Genomic DNA, 18687 nt, shown 5'->3' with positions numbered 1-18687 from the left:
CGGTTAAAGACTTTACAATAGCTTCTGTTAGGAACCGATCCTGATAGGGATCACCCAGTTAAGGGATGGCTAACATACCCGGTTAAGGGTTAAACCCTATTAAAGGTTACCTTGTTAGAGGATTTTAAGAACTCAAAGATTTTGAGTCACCCTGTTAAAGGATTTACAGCAAGCCGATTAAAGCTACCCTGTTAAGGGATTTTCCAACTATTGAATTGGTTAGAGGTCAACAGGTATTACAATGATCTAGTAACATCACTTCAATGCCAATGCAGATCCACTTTAGTTCCTTCCTTCTATAATCACACTCTGCAGGTATCTATTCTATTATTTGGTCTGGCAAGTGTGTGGGGGAAAAAGCGAGACTAGGTTAACATGCCCTAATCCTACCTTTTGACACACATTACGGAATACGAAAGAGCCTAGAGATATCGCACAATTGGCTACTTCTTTTTGTGAAAGAGAGAGCCACGGGATATCTATTAGGATTTCTACTCCCTTGTTGAAATTGTAAGATCAAGTAATGCAAGTTCAAACCCTAATCCCAAAGTGCAAGTATGAACTAATAACAAGATTGCAGAATTGAGATTAAACAATGAACAGCTGTAAATACAAAGATGAGATGAGAATGCAGATATGTACCTGGAGTCAAAATCGGACTGAAAATGTTCGGGACGGGGGCGCGGGCGCCACTGTCCTAAAAACTGCACCGAAAACTGCTGTTCTGCACTCTAGAACACTGTCGGAAAGCTGTCTGAAAGCTGTATGTCCGGAGGACCAGGGCACCCAGCGCCTCTGTCCCAGGGACCAGGGCACCCAGCGCCCCTGTCCTGGTAGGAGCAGGGTGCCGAGCGCCCCTATCCTAGTCTTCTACTCTGCAATTTGATACAGAGTGCTGTCTCGACCTTCTCTCTCCGGATCTGTATCCCACGGCGTCGTCTGAATCCCGAAACCTGCAATGATATCTGAAAAAGGGTGTATGGGCGGCTATATAGGGTTTTGCCTTAGTCAAACCCCCGCTTTGGTGATTTCCACCTCCATGAATAGCCAAGTTATTTTGTAAAATGTATTGTGTGTGCAGACCTAGTGTGTGTGCAGGGTCCAAAAATGCAAGAAAGCAAACTAGAGCAACCTAGAAAGTAAACCCTAATTGCTTGTAAATGATAATGTAAATGCTCTAAATCAAGATGCAAAGTGATCTAAAGCATGAATAAATGACTTATTAAAGCTTATGTAAAGACATGAAAACAACATGAAATCATACCCAACCCTCAAGGGAGGAGTACAAGCCAATCTTCAGTCGGTAATCTCCTATTGTTCTTCAATGTCTTCCAAGCCCTAAGTGGATGAATGAATTTGATAGATGCTTGATAGAAGGATGTTGTAAGATGTTGAAGTCTTCAAAGATCTTGCTCTTTCACTGCATATGAAGTTCTTGAAAACCAAAAATCCGATCCCCTCAAATGAAGAAAGAGAGCTCTTATGTATGAAACCCTAGGTCGCAATTTCATCTTTTTGCCAACCTAGAGATTGAATATCCCGCCAATTTCTTGGGGTTAAGCTTTATTTTATGATTGAATCACGCTCCTAAAATTTTGGGAAAAATGTCCGGGACCGTGTGCACTCCGGGCGCCACGGTCCCGACAACTTTTCACCAAATTTTCAGGGCCGTCAGATATGATGATTTTAGAGAGAATCTCGAAGTTACAGGTGATTTCGAGATGTTTTGACCCCCGAAATTAAGCCCCCAAGCTCAGAATAGGGCCTAATTAGGGTTTTTGATTAAGTGATGTATTGGAGGAATAAAATGAAAGGGGCACGCTTTAATGAAAGGGCCCAACTTTGTGATGTAGAGAATGATGAAATAGGACCTTAGACCTAATTAATTTGATTAATTAAGTGCTTAAGGAGAAATGCAATGCAAAATGTAAAATGCACTAAGGCGGGTGCTAAACTAGGTGTGAAATTGTACCACCCTAGCGAGTGCGTACAATTTACGATGCTACATTTAGCCCCCACTTTAGTGGTCATATGAGTACTATGTGCATATGCAAGCTAAACTACATAAAGGTAAACATTATTTGAAAAAGGATATATCCATAAGTTGTCGGACGAAGCCCCCAGCGGTATCTGCAGTACACAGTTAGGAACCGCACCCTAAAAAACACACGTTAGATCACAAAATCACCTAATTCTTACTAAGGAAAGTGATGAAATCTATGAGTAGCTATATGCCCCCCCCTGTTTCGACTTGCTTATTAGGGAGGTGAAACAGGGTAGCATGTTTACTTACGACAAATTGTGAGAGAGCATTGATGAGGGGTGTTCACTAAATAGACTTCATCAAAGCACTTTTTGGAACATCCCGAGAGTAGTGGAATGAAAATACGATTCCTACGCAACAAACGGTTCGAAAATCACATCTCCCAAACTCAAGTTATGATGAAATGAGTGAAAGAGGAAAATTAGGGTTTTGAAAATAAAGGTACGGGAATGAACGTATATACCTTGAAAGAGACACTTGCATTTGTCACTTTGTTGATTCTGAGTACTGTTCATTGCAGCGGAGCCCACATAGCTATCATCATGCCTTCATGACGACCGGAGCGTCCCATGAGGGTTGAGATCCTGCGCCAGGCCGTGATTGACGACGAGCCACTGGACGAGGTGAGTTGACTGAACTTTGACTTTTGATTTTCTGCATTTTGACTTTTCTGTGATCATATGCGGACCTTGAAGGCTGACTGGGGCCCACCCAGGGCACCATGGTCCCTGTGGGGCACCCTAGTCCCCCCAGGGCACCATGGTCCCTGACAAGGGCTCCATGGTCCCTTCAAGGCGCCATGGTCCTTGACAGGGCACCATGGTCCCTGACAGGGCGCCATGGTCCCTGACAGGACACTATGGTCCCCAATCAAGGCTTGGTGAGGGGTTTCAGGATTAGCACACAATGTTCGACAGTTTGCATTAGCGATTTTGATGATTGAGTACTAATTACGGTTATGTTTTTGTGTTGCAGGGCCTTCCGTACATGAGAGAGCATACAGCGGGACATATTCTTCGCAGCTTGGGAGATCAGATTCCGTGGCTTACTCAGTCAGAGAGAGACACACTGTCGATAGTAGGATTATGGTATGTGATCCTCATGCCAGCCATTCGGTTCCATCCTACGATGCTGATGGCATTGATGGAGCGATGGGATCCTGACACATGCATGTTTCACCTTCCAGTAGGAGAGCTGACAGTCACACTCGAGGATGTGTACCGTATACTTCATCTTCCTATCAGAGGAGCGACTGTTACATATGCGACTGATCGGTCAGTGGAGGATCATTAGAGAGAGTAGGTGTATTGCATAGGGAGAGTCATGCCGAGCGAGATGAGAGGTCGCATCATGGTCAGCTGGCTCTTACATCCTACAAGGGAGGTACCCCTTCTAAGACGCCTTATGATAGCCATCATAGCACTAGTCGTCTGCCCTAATGGGCGAGGGACGCACATGCATCGGGGTCTCACATGGTGTATCAGAGCGATGGAGAGACACAGGAGAGTGTATGCTTGGGGTCGGAGTATGCTTGCACATCTCTATCATGACCTTGAGGAGTATGTATTCGGACAGGGTTGCAGTTTGATGACATGCACACTTCTGCAGGTGTGGATTTTAGAGCACTTCACATGTACCAGGCCCGTCGGCTTTCCACTAAGTATAGTGAGTGAGCGACCTAGGGTGTTCGCTTATCCACTTACCAGCGAGTGGAGATTTGGAGATTTATTATATTGGAGAGTGATTTTTGACAGACTAACAGCCGAGGTGACAGTGTGGAGACCTTACCTACGGATGCACAGATGGGATGGGATGGAGAGATAGTTAGCATGCCTATAAAGGAACTGCCTACTGCGGGGATGATATGCACACATCATAGTCCCTTTCTACTTTGACCGAGTACGGAGGCAGTTCGGACTAGAGCAGTGTGTTCCAGCCGATGTGCCCATCTATACTTGACACTCACGGGTCCTTCCCAGACCTAGAGCAGTAGCGAGACCGATGATAGATGACATCGAGACTACAGACTTAGAGGGATCTGATCAGGATGTAGTCACTGATTATTCTGCAAAGCCTGGAGCACAGCAGAGGTACATCTCATGGTTTATGAGATCATATCCAGGTCCTATCTTTCCACCAGATCATCCGATAGGCTATCCAGGCCCATGGAGACATGGAGACCTAGACGAGGACCAGGGATCCAGGTCAGAGGAGGGAGAGGGTCATGAGGAGGTGGGAGATCCTGATCCACCTACAGGCGATCAGCCCAGTGCCGAGGAGGAGGAGGATACAGATAGAGAGGAGGATGAGGGAGATGCAGGTGATGATGCAGATGAGGATGAGGATGAGGAGGATGATGAGGAGGAGGATAGAGATGATGAGGAGGAGGACGATGAGGAGGAGGATAGAGATGATGAGGAGCAGTCGGATGCAGCTCCCCACCATTCAGGAGATGATACCATAGCACTAGATCCACCTCTTATTCCCCAACAGGGGGAACATGAGGTGATACGGAGGCCTATCCCTAGTACCGTCCAGCCTACACCCATCGTGGATAGATTATTCAAGCGAGGGGAGCCTAGCGGTTCCGAGGCACAGATACTACCATATCATGATCCCTCTGGCATGAGGGAGATCTAGGTATAGTAGGTTTATATTGATTGATTGATGTTTTGATGATATAGAATGGTACTAACAAAAAATCTGTTCTACTACCACAGCTAATGTGCAGGAATGGCGTTCCCTAATTCAATAGGCAATGACAGATATTTCCATGATAGCACAGATCCCCAGTTCCTCACAGATTGCCTATAGGCCTCAGAGGAACGTGGGTCGGCATGAGGATTTGTTTTTCCCATTTTGAGTACAGGTAGATATATGGAGGGAGAGAGAGAGAGTCCTATCAGAGGACCTCCAGTAGGCACGGTAAAGAGAGAGAGTCCTATCAGAAGACCTCCAGCAGGCGCGACGAGATCTAGCAACGGTTCAGACCGAGGCTACCACCTATCGCGCGATCCTTATGGATAGGGATCATAGGAGTTTCTCTCGGAGTCACTCACGGTCTGTATCATGCTACACACCCATGGGTCCACCTTCACGGCCAGATCAGGAGGGAGCGTCCAGTCGACACTCTCTAGCCACTAGCCCTAGGGATAGGAGATGATTTTATGATGTAGGAGAGGTCACATTTTTGGATGTATAGTGACCTATATTTGTATACGATCCACACATATATATATGTATATATACATGCTTCTCTTTTGTCTCAAATGTGTTATCTTTAATGCTTAAAACATTGTATATTTTGTTTTGATTAAATCTAATACATTTGGTAAATGTACATGTATGTTCAGAATTTAATTTCCATGTGATTGATTTCTCAATGCTCCATGATTAAATTGATACATGTGTGACTTAATTAAATATTTAATCAAGTACAACATTGATGATAAGGAAGAAATATGTATTAAGTCTAAGAATCATATAACTAATGTGATTTAATTTTGAACTTAAACACAACATGATATGATTCTACTTAACACATAATGACACTGTATAATATGCTAGCATAACGGAAATGTAAATCTTTTACAATTTACATAAATGAATTCAAGACAAACTATAAAGTAAGAAGACACGCTTGTCAGGAACGAAGCAATATAGATTAAACATCATAACATTTAATTCTATTTTTCTTTAATTAAGAGACACTAACATATTATCCAATGTTTGAAGAATTGAAAAGAAGATAAATAAGGAATGAAGAATTAAGCATAATATCTATGCAAGTGCATAGCATTGATAGGTTCTTTAAGAGGCGTACCATCTACATCCGCTATTTTGTAAGCACCTAATCCATAATCCTCAATAACGATATATGGTCCAAGCCAATTAGGACTAAATTTTCCCTTTTCTGCAGGTAAGGCATTCACATTGCGCTGATTCTCATAAAGGACTAAGTCACCTACTGAGAAGGAACATTGAATAACCTTATCATTATAGCTTCGTTGTAGAGTTTTGTGATACGCTTGAATATGCTCAAGAGCATTTATACGCTGTTCATCAAGCATCTCAAGCTGTTGAAGTCGTTGTTCTCTATAAGAGTCATCATCTACTATACCTTTGAGAGAAACCCTAAGTGATGGAATCTCTAATTCTAAGGGCATAATAGCGTCAGCACCATAAACAAGATTATAAGGAGTAGTTCCCGTAGCAATTCGTACACTCGTTCGGTAGGCCCAAAGAGCATAGATTAGCTGGTTACTCCAATCCTTACCATGCTTATTCACGGTTTTGCGAAGAATTTGTTCAATTATCTTATTGGATGATTCGGCTTGACCATTTGACTGAGGATAGTATGGTGTAGAAAATCGATGTTTGATATGATACTTCTCAAGGAATTTCTTCACGTCCTTGTTCTTAAATGATGTCCCATTATCTGAGATTATAGTAGAAGGTATCCCGAACCGAGAAATGATGTTTTCTAGAAGAAATTGACAAATCACTTCAGCAGTGGTAGAGCGAAGGGGAATAGCTTCTACCCACTTCGTAAAGTAATCTGTTGCGGTTATAATGAAGGTGTGTCCTTGAGATGAAGGAGGAGAGATTTTACCAATAAGATCCAAACCCCATGCGGAAAAAGGCCAAGAAGCTACTTGAGAACGGAGTTCTTGGGCAGGAGCATGAATTAGATTATGGTGTTGTTGACATTGATGACATTTTTTAACAAATGAAAAGGAATCCTTCTGCATAGTTTGCCAATAGTATCCCATACGAAGCAATCTATGAACCAAGGATTTGCCCCCAAAATGCCCCCCACAGGCACCTGAATGTGCCTCTTCAAGAGCAACAGGGATTTCCGACTTGTTAAGACAATGAAGGAGAAGACCATCATAACCCCTTCGGTAAAGGACATTAGAAAGAATGATATACCTAGCAGACAGCTTGTGGATTCTAGCCCTAGTGTTTCTATTAGTGGAATCAGGAAAGGTACCATCGGTCAAATATCTTACGATATGCGAGTACCATTCATCTGAGTCTATAAAATCACAACATGTTACCAAGCTAGAATCGTCTACAATAGCTGGAGAAATAAGGTTGTGAATAACAAATTTAAGATCAACCACAGGGTCCTCTAAAGATACAAGAGAAGCCACACATGCCATTGCATCCGCATGTCGATTATCTTTTCGAGGAACAAGTTCCATGGTATAAGAATCAAATTTTTGTAATAAAGAGATGGCAAGATCTTTATATTGTGATAATTTGTCTTGTTTTGCTTGATATATTCCTATTACTTGTCTTATAATCAATTGCGAATCTCCATAGATATGTATGTGTTTTATGTTCAGAGCTAAGGCTGCTTTTATTCCCACTATAAGAGCCTCATACTCAGCAATGTTATTGGTACACAGGAAATTTAGACGATAGGATAAGGGAATGGGTTTCTTTGTAGGAGAAATCAGAACAACACCTGCCCTCGATCCCGTATGACACTTAGAGCCATCAAAGTATAACTCCCAAGTTTCATCTTTCTCTATAGAAAGAATGAAGTCGTCAGGAAAGGACTCAGGGTTAGTGAAGGAGAAAGGTGAAGGGGCCTCAACTAAATGATCGGTCAACGCTTGTCCTTTAATTGCTCTTTGTGAAACAAATTTAAGGTCAAATTCAGTTAACATCATAACCCACTTAGCTAGACGTCCTGATAAATCAGTTTTAGAGAAAAGATGCTTCAAAGGATCAAACTTTACCATGACATGGACTTCTGAATTTAAAAGATAATGTCTCAATTTCTGAGTTGCAAATACCAAGGCCAAGCATTGTCTTTCTATTGCAGAATATCGGGTCTCATAATCGAGTAAGGTACGACTTATGTAATAAACCGGACATTCCTTACCATCTTTATCATGTTGTGCTAACAATGTTGCGAGAGCATGAGAAGAAGCAGCTGTATACAGAAGGAAGGGTTTAGAAGGTTCGGCAGGTTGAAGAATAGGAGGACTAGCCAAATACACTTTTAAATCTTCAAAGGCTTGCTGACAATCCTCATTCCATTGAAAAGTGATATCCTTTTTAAGAAGTTGAGTAAAAGGAAAGGTACGATCCGCAAGCTGAGACACAAACCTACGAATAGCTTGAATCTTTCCTTGTAAGCTTTTAAGTTGAGACACATTTCTAGGAGGTGGCATGTTGACAATAGAATCTATTTTCTTAGTATCCACCTCAATCCCACGATGCGAAACTATGAACCCTAATAGTTTTCCACTATCCACACCAAAAACACATTTGCAGGGATTCAAGTGCATGTGATATTTATGAATTCTTTCAAATATTTGACGAAGGATTTTAACATGATCCATGTGAAGAAAGGATTTGGCCAAAATATCATCAACATAATCCTCTAAAATCTTATGCATATAATCATGAAAGATAAGGGTCATCGCTCGTTGATAAGTTGCACCGGTGTTTTTAAGTCCAAAAGGCATCATTCTCCAACAAAACGTACTCCAAGGAGTGGTGAAAGCAGTTTTGAATTGATCTTGAGGGTTAATAAAAATTTGATTGTAGCCTGAAAAACCATCCATGAAGGATAACAAGGCATGTCCTGCCGTAGAATCAACTATCATGTCAATGTTTGGAAGAGGGAAATCATCTTTTAAAGAAGCCTTATTTAGATCCCGAAAGTCAGTACACATTCTTATTTTGTTGTCTGGTTTAGCCACAATGACAATATTTGAAATCCATGGGGAATAGTCAATAGGGCGGATAAATCCAGCCTCCAATAATTTTTCAATCTCAGCCTTAACAAGCAAACCCACCTTAGGAATCATTTTTTGAATCTTTTGTTTCAGGGGCTTAGCATCAGGAACTAAGACAATATTATGAGTAACGATCTTAGGATCTATACCAGGCATGTCAGAGTATGCCCAAGCAAAGATCTCAGGGAATTCATGCAATAGTTCTTCATATTGTTTATGTTCCTCTTCATCCAAACATTTCCCAATTTTAATGACTTTCTCTTTATTGCAAGGATCCATCTTAACATCAGTGGTGTCACTTATGAGAAGATTACTTGGTTGAGGAGTATCCTTTAACTGAGGGAATTCTTTCACAATCTCATCATTATCAATCTCTTTTCCAAAATAGGCTTCAGTGTTCAAACAATAAGGGAGTCCCCTATTGTGATGATAACGAGGAAGAGTGTCATAGGCTCCCAAGAACTCAACTAAAGCATCGTCAGTAGGAAAGACATCCAAAGCACAGGCACATGAAGGATCCCCATCAATATACTCAGGATGTTGTATTGATAAAGATGTAGAGATAGCATTAACACTAATGCATGGTCTTTTAGAAGCTTTAGTACGTTTGCAGGGATTAAAGCCAAGTCCAAAGGCATAATTGTGAAAATTAGTCTCTAGAGGAACTCTTATCCCTTGTTCATGAGCACCACAACCTTTTCCATGATACCCATGCTTAGCAAAAATGCGAAAACCACGACCATAACGATCAGCCATTTCAGGAAGAGAAGGTGGTTTTTCATAAGACAAAGAATCAAACTCTTCATAATTAGAGATGTGAGGAGAAGAAGTTTGAGAGGCAGCCACAAAATTATTACTCATAGATTCAGGTAAGGTTGATTGATTTTTAGTTTCTTCTTTCTTTTCAACTTTATGATTTTCAGCCTCTTCCTTCTTTTCAACTTTAATTTCTCTAGAAGGAACCTTATATTCACCCACAAAGGTAGGATTAAAATCAAGGGATCCCCAATCGTCGTCTTCGAGGATCTTCCCAGGATCAAAATCCTTCTTATGTGTAGTTTCAAGTCGAGAAGAATCTTCTCCAAGAGCTCCAGACTCATCCAAAGAATTTTGATCATCGGAGAGAAAGGATTCACCGATAGGTATCTTATTTAAAGATTCATCACTAGATGAGGACGGCTTAGAAGAACCCCCCTTAGAAGTGGATGTTTGCAAACAAGCTTGAAAATTAGTATCACCTATCAAGGTATATGTCTTATTGTTATAAATAAATTTAACTTGTCTATGCAATGTAGAAGGGACAGCTTGCATACTGTGAATCCAAGGTCTCCCCAGTAGCAAGTTGTACGTTAGATTTCCCGACATAACATGGATAGGTGTAGGCAAAGTAACAGGCCCCACTGTGATGGGTAAGGTGATAGTACCTAATGAAGTTTTAGCCACATTATCAAAGCCTCAAATAGGACGAGAGTCCGGTTCAATTAAGGATGTATCCACATTCATCTTATGCAAAAGATTAATGCTACACACATTAAGACCAGAGCCATTATCTACTAGTGTTCGCCTTATAGCAGTGTCTTTCATGATAACCACAATCATCAAGGGATCATATTGATGTTGGATTTCACTAGTAGGCAACTCATCTTGGGTAAACACAATTTGAGCTTTAGGATTCATCACAGAGTTAACCAAAGATGCTATATTACTAGATGTATTCGGTGGAGGAACATTCAAATCTTTCAAGGCATCTTGTAACATTCCATGATGAGCGGAAGAAGTTTGAATCAAATCCCAAAGGGATATCTTAGCAGGGGTAGCTTTAAGTTGTTCTATGAGATCATATTCCTTTCCAAGAACTTGTGAAATACGTGGAGCTTGTGGAAGAACCGGTTGAGGATTCGGAAGGGAAACAGGGATAACAGGAGGAGGACTAGGCTGCCTATTATTTCTGGTATGATAAGTATGGGCAACCGCATGATAACTCTCTCTAGTTATTTGCTTGGCATAATTATAAGGACTTATAGGTTTTCTCCCTTGCATAGTGATGATTGATTTATTCAGAGTACGGAAGGAATCATGATCATACCCTCCTTGGACAGTAAGGAGAGGTGACTTAGAAACTTGAAAGGTGGGAGAAGGATAAGCTCCTTGGACTTCAAAGAGAGGCTTTTTATGCTCATTCAAGTTTATCATGTTAACTAATTTAGAAGTTTTGTTCTTGTTTAAAGATTTTGATAAAGCCACAAATTCATCAAGAGCATCATCCAACAAAGCATGATCATATCGGTTAAAAGGTTTGTCTTTTGATTCAAAAGGAGACATCTCCTCATAGAGGGGATTATTGAAAACAACCATGTTACTAGATTTAGTGGAAGAGTGGATAGGAATGTATCCTTGAGAGGAATCATTCGACTTATCTTTCTCATCACACCTAAATGGCATAGTAACAAGGTTTATGAGTTTTTGGTAAAATGAAGGTTTGGCATCCTTAGGGTTTAAAAACTCATCTAAAGCTTCATCTAATTCGTCTTGGCTATATTCATAATAATCATCGAAAGCATGAACATTTTGCAAATAAAAATCTGACATTTTGAAAAGATTACACAAAACTTAAACACCCAATGCAAAGAAACACACTTTTTTTTTTTTTTCTTTTTCTTTTTAATGAAAATGAAATGAAAACACACTAAATCTAGATCTAAATCTAACAAATGCAATGCAAGAGGAAGAAAAGATAGATTCACATCGGGTTCACCAAAATGTGTGGGGGAAAAAGCGAGACTAGGTTAACATGCCCTAATCCTACCTTTTGACACACATTACGGAATACGAAAGAGCCTAGAGATATCGCACAATTGGCTACTTCTTTTTGTGAAAGAGAGAGCCACGGGATATCTATTAGGATTTCTATTCCCTTGTTGAAATTGTAAGATCAAGTAATGCAAGTTCAAACCCTAATCCCAAAGTGCAAGTATGAACTAATAACAAGATTGTAGAATTGAGATTAAACAATGAACAGCTGTAAATACAAGGATGAGATGAGAATGCAGATATGTACCCGGAGTCAAAATCAGACTGAAAATGTTCGGGAGGGGGGCGCGGGCGCCACTGGCCTGAAAAATACACTGGAAACTGCTGTTCTGCACTCTGGAACACTGTCGGAAAGCTGTCTGAAAGCTATCTGTCCGGAGGACCAGGGCGCCCAGCGCCTCTGTCCCAGGGACCAGGGCACCCAGCACCCCTGTCCTGGTAGGACCAGGGTGCCCAACGCCCCTGTCCCCATCTTCTGCTCTGCAATTTGATACAGAGTGCTGTCTCGACCTTCTCTCTCTGGATCTGTATCCCGCGACGTCGTCTGAATCCTGAAACCTGCAATGATATCTAAAAAAGGGTGTATGGGCGGCTATATAGGGTTTTGCCTTAGTCAAACCCCCGCTTCGGTGATTTCCACCTCCATGAATAGCCAAGTTGTTTTGTAAAATGTATTGTGTGTGCAGACCTAGTGTGTGTGCAAGGTCCAAAAATGCAAGAAAGCAAACTAGAGCAACCTAGAAAGTAAACCCTAATTGCTTGTAAATGATAACGTAAATGCTCTAAATCAAGATGCAAAGTGATCTAAAGCATGAATAAATGATGTATTGAAGCTTATGTAAAGACATGAAAACAACATGAAATCATACCCAACCCTCAAGGGAGGAGTACAAGCCAATCTTCAGTCGGTAATCTTCTGTTGTTCTTCAATGTCTTCCAAGCCCTAAGTGGATGAATGAATTTGATAGATGCTTGATAGAAGGATGTTGTAAGATGTTGAAGTCTTCAAAGATCTTGCTCTTTCGCTACATATGAAGTTCTTGAAAACCAAAAATCCGATCCCCTCGAACGAAGAAAGAGAGCTCTTATGTATGAAACCCTAGGTCGCAATTTCATCTTTTGGCCGACCTAGAGATTGAATATCCCGCCAATTTCTTGGGGTTAAGCTTTATTTTATGATTGAATTGCGCTCCTAAAATTTCGGGAAAAATGTCCGGGACCGTGTGCACTCCGGGCGCCACGGTCCCGACAACTTTTCACCAAATTTTCAGGGCCGTCAGATATGATGATTTTAGAGAGAATCCCGAAGTTACAGGTGATTTCAAGATGTTTTGACCCTCGAAATTAAGCCCCCAAGCTTAGAATAGGGCCTAATTAGGGTTTTTGATTAAGTGATGTATTGGAGGAATAAAATGAAAGGGGCACGCTTTAATGAAAGGGCCCAACTTTGTGATGTAGAGAATGATGAAATAGGACCTTAGACCTAATTAATTTGATTAATTAAGTGCTTAAGGAGAAATTCAATGCAAAATGTAAAATGCACTAAGGCGAGTGCTAAACTAGGTGTGAAATTGTACCACCCTAGCGAGTGCGTACAATTTACGAAGCTACAGCAAGAATCACATATCTCTGCACTTAGATACACACACAACATTTGCCAACAACCTCAACATGAAAAACAACATCGACCTTATAGGAAATAGATAGGTCGGTAGCATAAACCCTAAACCCTAAACATTTAGGTTAAGCAATTCAGTCGGTTCAATCCTAACCGTTGAACATATTGCATTGATTACAACAGTCTTGAACAGATCTCAAGATGTTCTCCAATGTTTGTTCTTCATCGCTTCTTAGAGGCTGATAACCCATCACACGTTCTCCACCATTTACAGAGACTTCGCACATTCCCGAGGTAGATAGCATCAATCTCCTTCATGCAAGATCCTTCACACACACAAGGCTGATGTGGCAATACAATCTGTTCTTCATTACAATGCTAACTCATCACATGATGTCTCGATTGAATCACACAAGCTTCGAACACTTCAACCGGAAACCCTGAAGCTAAGACTACCAACCTGTAGTCATACCATATGAAACCTTGATACAAAACATTCCATATATCGGTTCACATTCCCACATACTGGTTCACTTGGACAGACATACCGCTTCACTGTTTCACATATACTGGTTGACAACATCATACTAGTTCTCTTGCAAGTTGCTTACTTCAATATATCGGTTCACTCTTCAGCATATTGACATCAATGACAACATAAAATATCATCATGTCATTATACTCTGCACATATGCCAACAAAGAAGTCTATAGAAAGACAAATCCATGAGAGACCACTAGGTATACTATAGGGAAGAGTATCATCACTAGGTTGTCATGAGTTACTCTGGCGAGTCTTCACTAGGTCCCAACCCCCTTCCTAGGTTACCCTAGTGACCTCTGCCGACTCCCAAACCCCATACAAACTCTGGTGGACCAAACCAAGCTTCTGAATGGACAAGATTGGTGGATGCCATTCCAGGCCTTCTCAACTTACCCAAAACCTATACAAGCGTTCGGGAGTAAGAAAGGTAACAATTTAATGTTTATTAATGTGAACTAGCTACCCATCCCAGATCATTATTTTATATTTTCACTTTATTACAAAACTCTTATTGAGTTACCCTAGTGACAACTTTGGGTCCCGACCCCCAAAGAAAGCCACTCCCCCTTGACTTGCACCTAGGAATCCAAAATTCAACACAAGGTTTACGACACCCAAAAACACCAAGAGTCTAGACTTATCTACCATAGAAAGGTTGACTGACTTGCTAGAAAAAAATTACAAACAAGGAGGTTTAATGCTACAAGGAAAGATTGACTAGCATAGAAGACATACAAGACACCAATCACATACATACAAAGATGAAGAGCAACCATACACAATTAGGAACTCTAACATTCTCCTAGCTTCTGGTACCTAAATGCAATTGAACAACATAACCATGTATCCCACAATAATAGACAAGAATCAAGCAATCACATGGTCTCATATTGTCAAACATAAAAGAAACCCATTTTAATATGGTACCAAAGAGACCAAACTAACTTCTATTCATCCATTAATATAATTAACATTAATTTCCAATAACCCAATTTTAAAATATTATAACTCATTTTATTTCTAACAACTGGCACAATTAAACTAACATTCCATTATTCAATCATTTCAGAATACATAATTCAATCTTATTATTTTGATATCATTATTTGATCAACAAGTTAAATGAATGAAACCAAATTTATATATTGTAATGCCCCGCCAACAAACCCTAAAGGATACAACTTCAAACACTCGAAAAGAGTGTAAAATATTTTTTTTTACCAATACCAAATGCATAAACGTATGAAATAACATTACAAAAGAAGTTGCATAAGCGGATGACTTAACCTTAAACTCCTAAAGGGTTTCCCAATGTGGATTACTTAATTAAACTAATCCTTACTTAAGGTCAATTAATCCACTTAAGAAATATATTTAACCATTAGGAACTTAATTACACTAAACAATGATTGTTTTATACTTTTGATGAGATAACACTAACATTTCCATGCTTCATTCATGATAAAACATTCAATTACATTACAACAATTATTTTATTTAAAGATATAAATCTGACCATCTAAATCTCATCATATACATTGCTTTTACATTGCAAGGATAACATAATATTACAATTGCACTTAAAATACCAAGTCTCATAAAGATACATAATGATTACATCAAATTACAACTACCATGAAGGCATACATAAAAACAAATAATACAACTAACCACATAAGGTCCAAGAGATAAATATGATCCAAGAAGAACAAAGAGGATCCAACTAGTACAATGGAGTGGAGTGAATCCAAGATATACATCTGGAGCACCTGCGAAGCTAATCCCTCGCAAGAAGGCATGAACAAAATACCCGACCATGTGGCCCAAAAAGGACCACCCCTTAGTGCTAGGAGATAGTAATAAGGCCCTCAAGAAAACCATAATAATGCATCACATGGTCTAACATGTACATCAGGTACTCACATAATGCATAAGCATACAAATATGACTCCCACAAGAATGCTCCAAGTAAAGCCAACACAAGACTACACACTAGCGAACATAAGGGAAGAGTGTCATCGCATAGTTGGTATGGGTTATCCTGGCAGGCCTTCATAGGCCTCGAGCCCCATCATGGGTTATCCCAGTAGCCTCTCCCAAACCCCCGGCCCCCATCCATGACTCATGCGGACCCAATGAACCTTTCATGAGGATAAGGTGGTTGGTTTTCCATTCCAGACCTTCCCACTACATCCTGAGTTTGTACAAGCACTTAACCATGAGTAGGACACAATTAATCTTGATTAATGTTTTAAAACCCAACCCTGGTTTATTAATTAAGTTATCACTTATTACTCAACTTTCAAGGGGTTATCTTGGCAACCACTTTGGGCCCCAACCCTCACTTAGAAGCCACTCTTCCTTATGACACTACAAAACCTCCAAAAAACTCCAAGAAAAAACACAAAAGCCAACTAACACACAAATTTCAAAACAAAACCTGAAGAAACAACTTGGTTATACAAACCTTCTACCAAGGTTAAACCAACTGGAGGTGTGAAACGAACAACTGGTCTATTCACAAGACAAGATGACAACCAAAATAAAGCAAGTACAACTAAAATCAAACAACAAATTAACTTGCACGATCGACTTACATTCAACAATATACCAACATAAACACGAGAATGACTCCTTCAAATCAAACACCAAAATCCTCCAATCAAAGTAAATACTCAAAAGGGTACACTTGCGCACTAAACATATCCATATTAAGGAATCATAGCAATCATTCAAAATATAATTAAAAGCTATAGTTATCTAACTGTAGCTCTTTCAATTAATTAATTTCTCCTCAATAAGAAAATATACAATAGGGAACACGCATGAAAAGGGCAAAAGCAACATATTCTCAAATAGACTTGCACAATGCCTTGATTAAAAATCCATACCCACACACATGAAAATTTCCCCTTAAATAGAATCAAGCCATTAAATTTTCAATCCAATAAATGACGAAAAACAGATTTCACTTGCAATATAAACGCCAAACAATCTTTTGCGGAATAAAAGCAAGTTATAGTCTAAACAGGTTGTTATTTAATCCAAATAAAGATCTTTTCAACTGAAGCCATATTGACTAAATTAATCTATGATTACTAATAAGAACTTTGTTTTCCAAAGTTAATAAAATAATATCAAATCAATATTAACATTAAATTCATACTTTCATAATTCCAAATATGTGAAACAAAAACCATCATTTATACTTGAAAATAGACTTGTTTTCCTATCTAATTCATGTTGACTCGGTTTGACTATAATTTCTAAATTTTAATATAAATCATTAACTAATCATAATTTTCCCAATTTCAGTAATATCCTCCAAATCATATTAACTATCATCAATTTAATAATTCTAACTCAACACTAGATAACTAAGTCATAATTATGCATAAATAAATTATATATATATATATGAAAATATAAATCATGCATTTATTCAATCTGAAAATCAACAAAACATATTTATCTATTTCAATTTTCCATCACCTCTCTCTCTCTCTCTCTCTCTCTCTCTCTCTCTCTCTCTCTCTCTCTCTCTCTCTCTCTCTCTCTCTCTCTCTCTCTCTCTCTCTATATATATATATATATATATATATATATATATATACACACACACATTAGAATAAATAAATAATAATTTATTTTATTTTATTAACCCCATGAAATGGGGAAAGGGAGGCAGTGGGGAGCATGGGACCCACGTCGTGGGGATGCCACGACACCCATAGTCATGGGTTCCCATACGGGTCCCTATGTTGTGGGGCGCCAAGGCACCCACAACTATGCTATGGGGAGGCCATGTCACCCACAATCGTGTTGTGGGGAGACCATGGCATCCACACTGTGGAGTGCCTACGACACCCACAGCCAAAACTAAATTATTTTTTAAAAAAAAAAAATTAATAAAAAACAAAACTTAATAAAACAAAGCCCCCTCAACATTTAAAAGATATGCTGTAATATTTTTTTCTCTCTTTTTCTATAAGACAAAAACAACAAAAGAAGAGAAATATAAAATTTACCAGACAAAAGAAAATTGCTTAAAACAACAACAACAATTTTCCTCGGGTAAATGATTTTTTCCATATGCCAGCCCAAGAATGAGCACAAAAAAATTTGAAATAAAAAATTTCCCCAACCCAAAATTTGAAATTTCAAACCCCCAATTTGAAATTGATAAATAAAATTGCAAGATTCTTCTATCAAAAAAAAAATACAAGAATACATTTTAAACACAAAATAAACCCCAGATTCATAATGAGAAACACAGATTTCTATATCACCACAAAAATTTCTAAAAAAAGAGGTTTTAAATCCAACCTGATAAGCTTTCCTAGATGAACAAACTGAAGAAGAATCCAAAGCTCTCCACCAAAACAAACCCTCACAAATTTATCATCTCCTCCAACAAAACCCCCATTCACAAGAGAGAGGAAAAAAAATGTTCCAAAATGCAAGAGCCTCTATTGTGGAAAAAATTTCACATATAAATAATTTTTACCCCCAAAATATCATTTAGGTTAAAACCCTTTTCCTTGGAAAATATTACTTTTCAAGTAAAATGAAAATTGAAATTGTTTTTCCGATTAATAACATTTACATTTTTCGTAAAAGTAATCGTTATAATTTCCTAAAATATAAAATGGCTTTGCGATTTGGCAGTGATAGACAGCTTGGTGCCTGGGTAGATGTTGGTTGGGATGATCCGCCACACGTGCCACAGTGGGTGTTTTCCAAGGGTAGATGGGAAGATAGGGCTCTGCATCTGGGAAGGCAATGCAGGGATCTTCGCTTGGTTTCCAAATACATTCAGGGTTTTTAAAAAGGGCTTCCGCGGTGTAGGATGGGGAGTTTTGTTTGGCATGGTCTGAATAAAAATGAGAGAAAGATCATCAAGGGAAAGCAGT

Source organism: Cryptomeria japonica, chromosome 5, assembly GCF_030272615.1.
Source record: "Cryptomeria japonica chromosome 5, Sugi_1.0, whole genome shotgun sequence".
Lineage (NCBI taxonomy): Eukaryota > Viridiplantae > Streptophyta > Pinopsida > Cupressales > Cupressaceae > Cryptomeria > Cryptomeria japonica.
Note: the sequence above shows the minus strand (reverse complement) of the source record.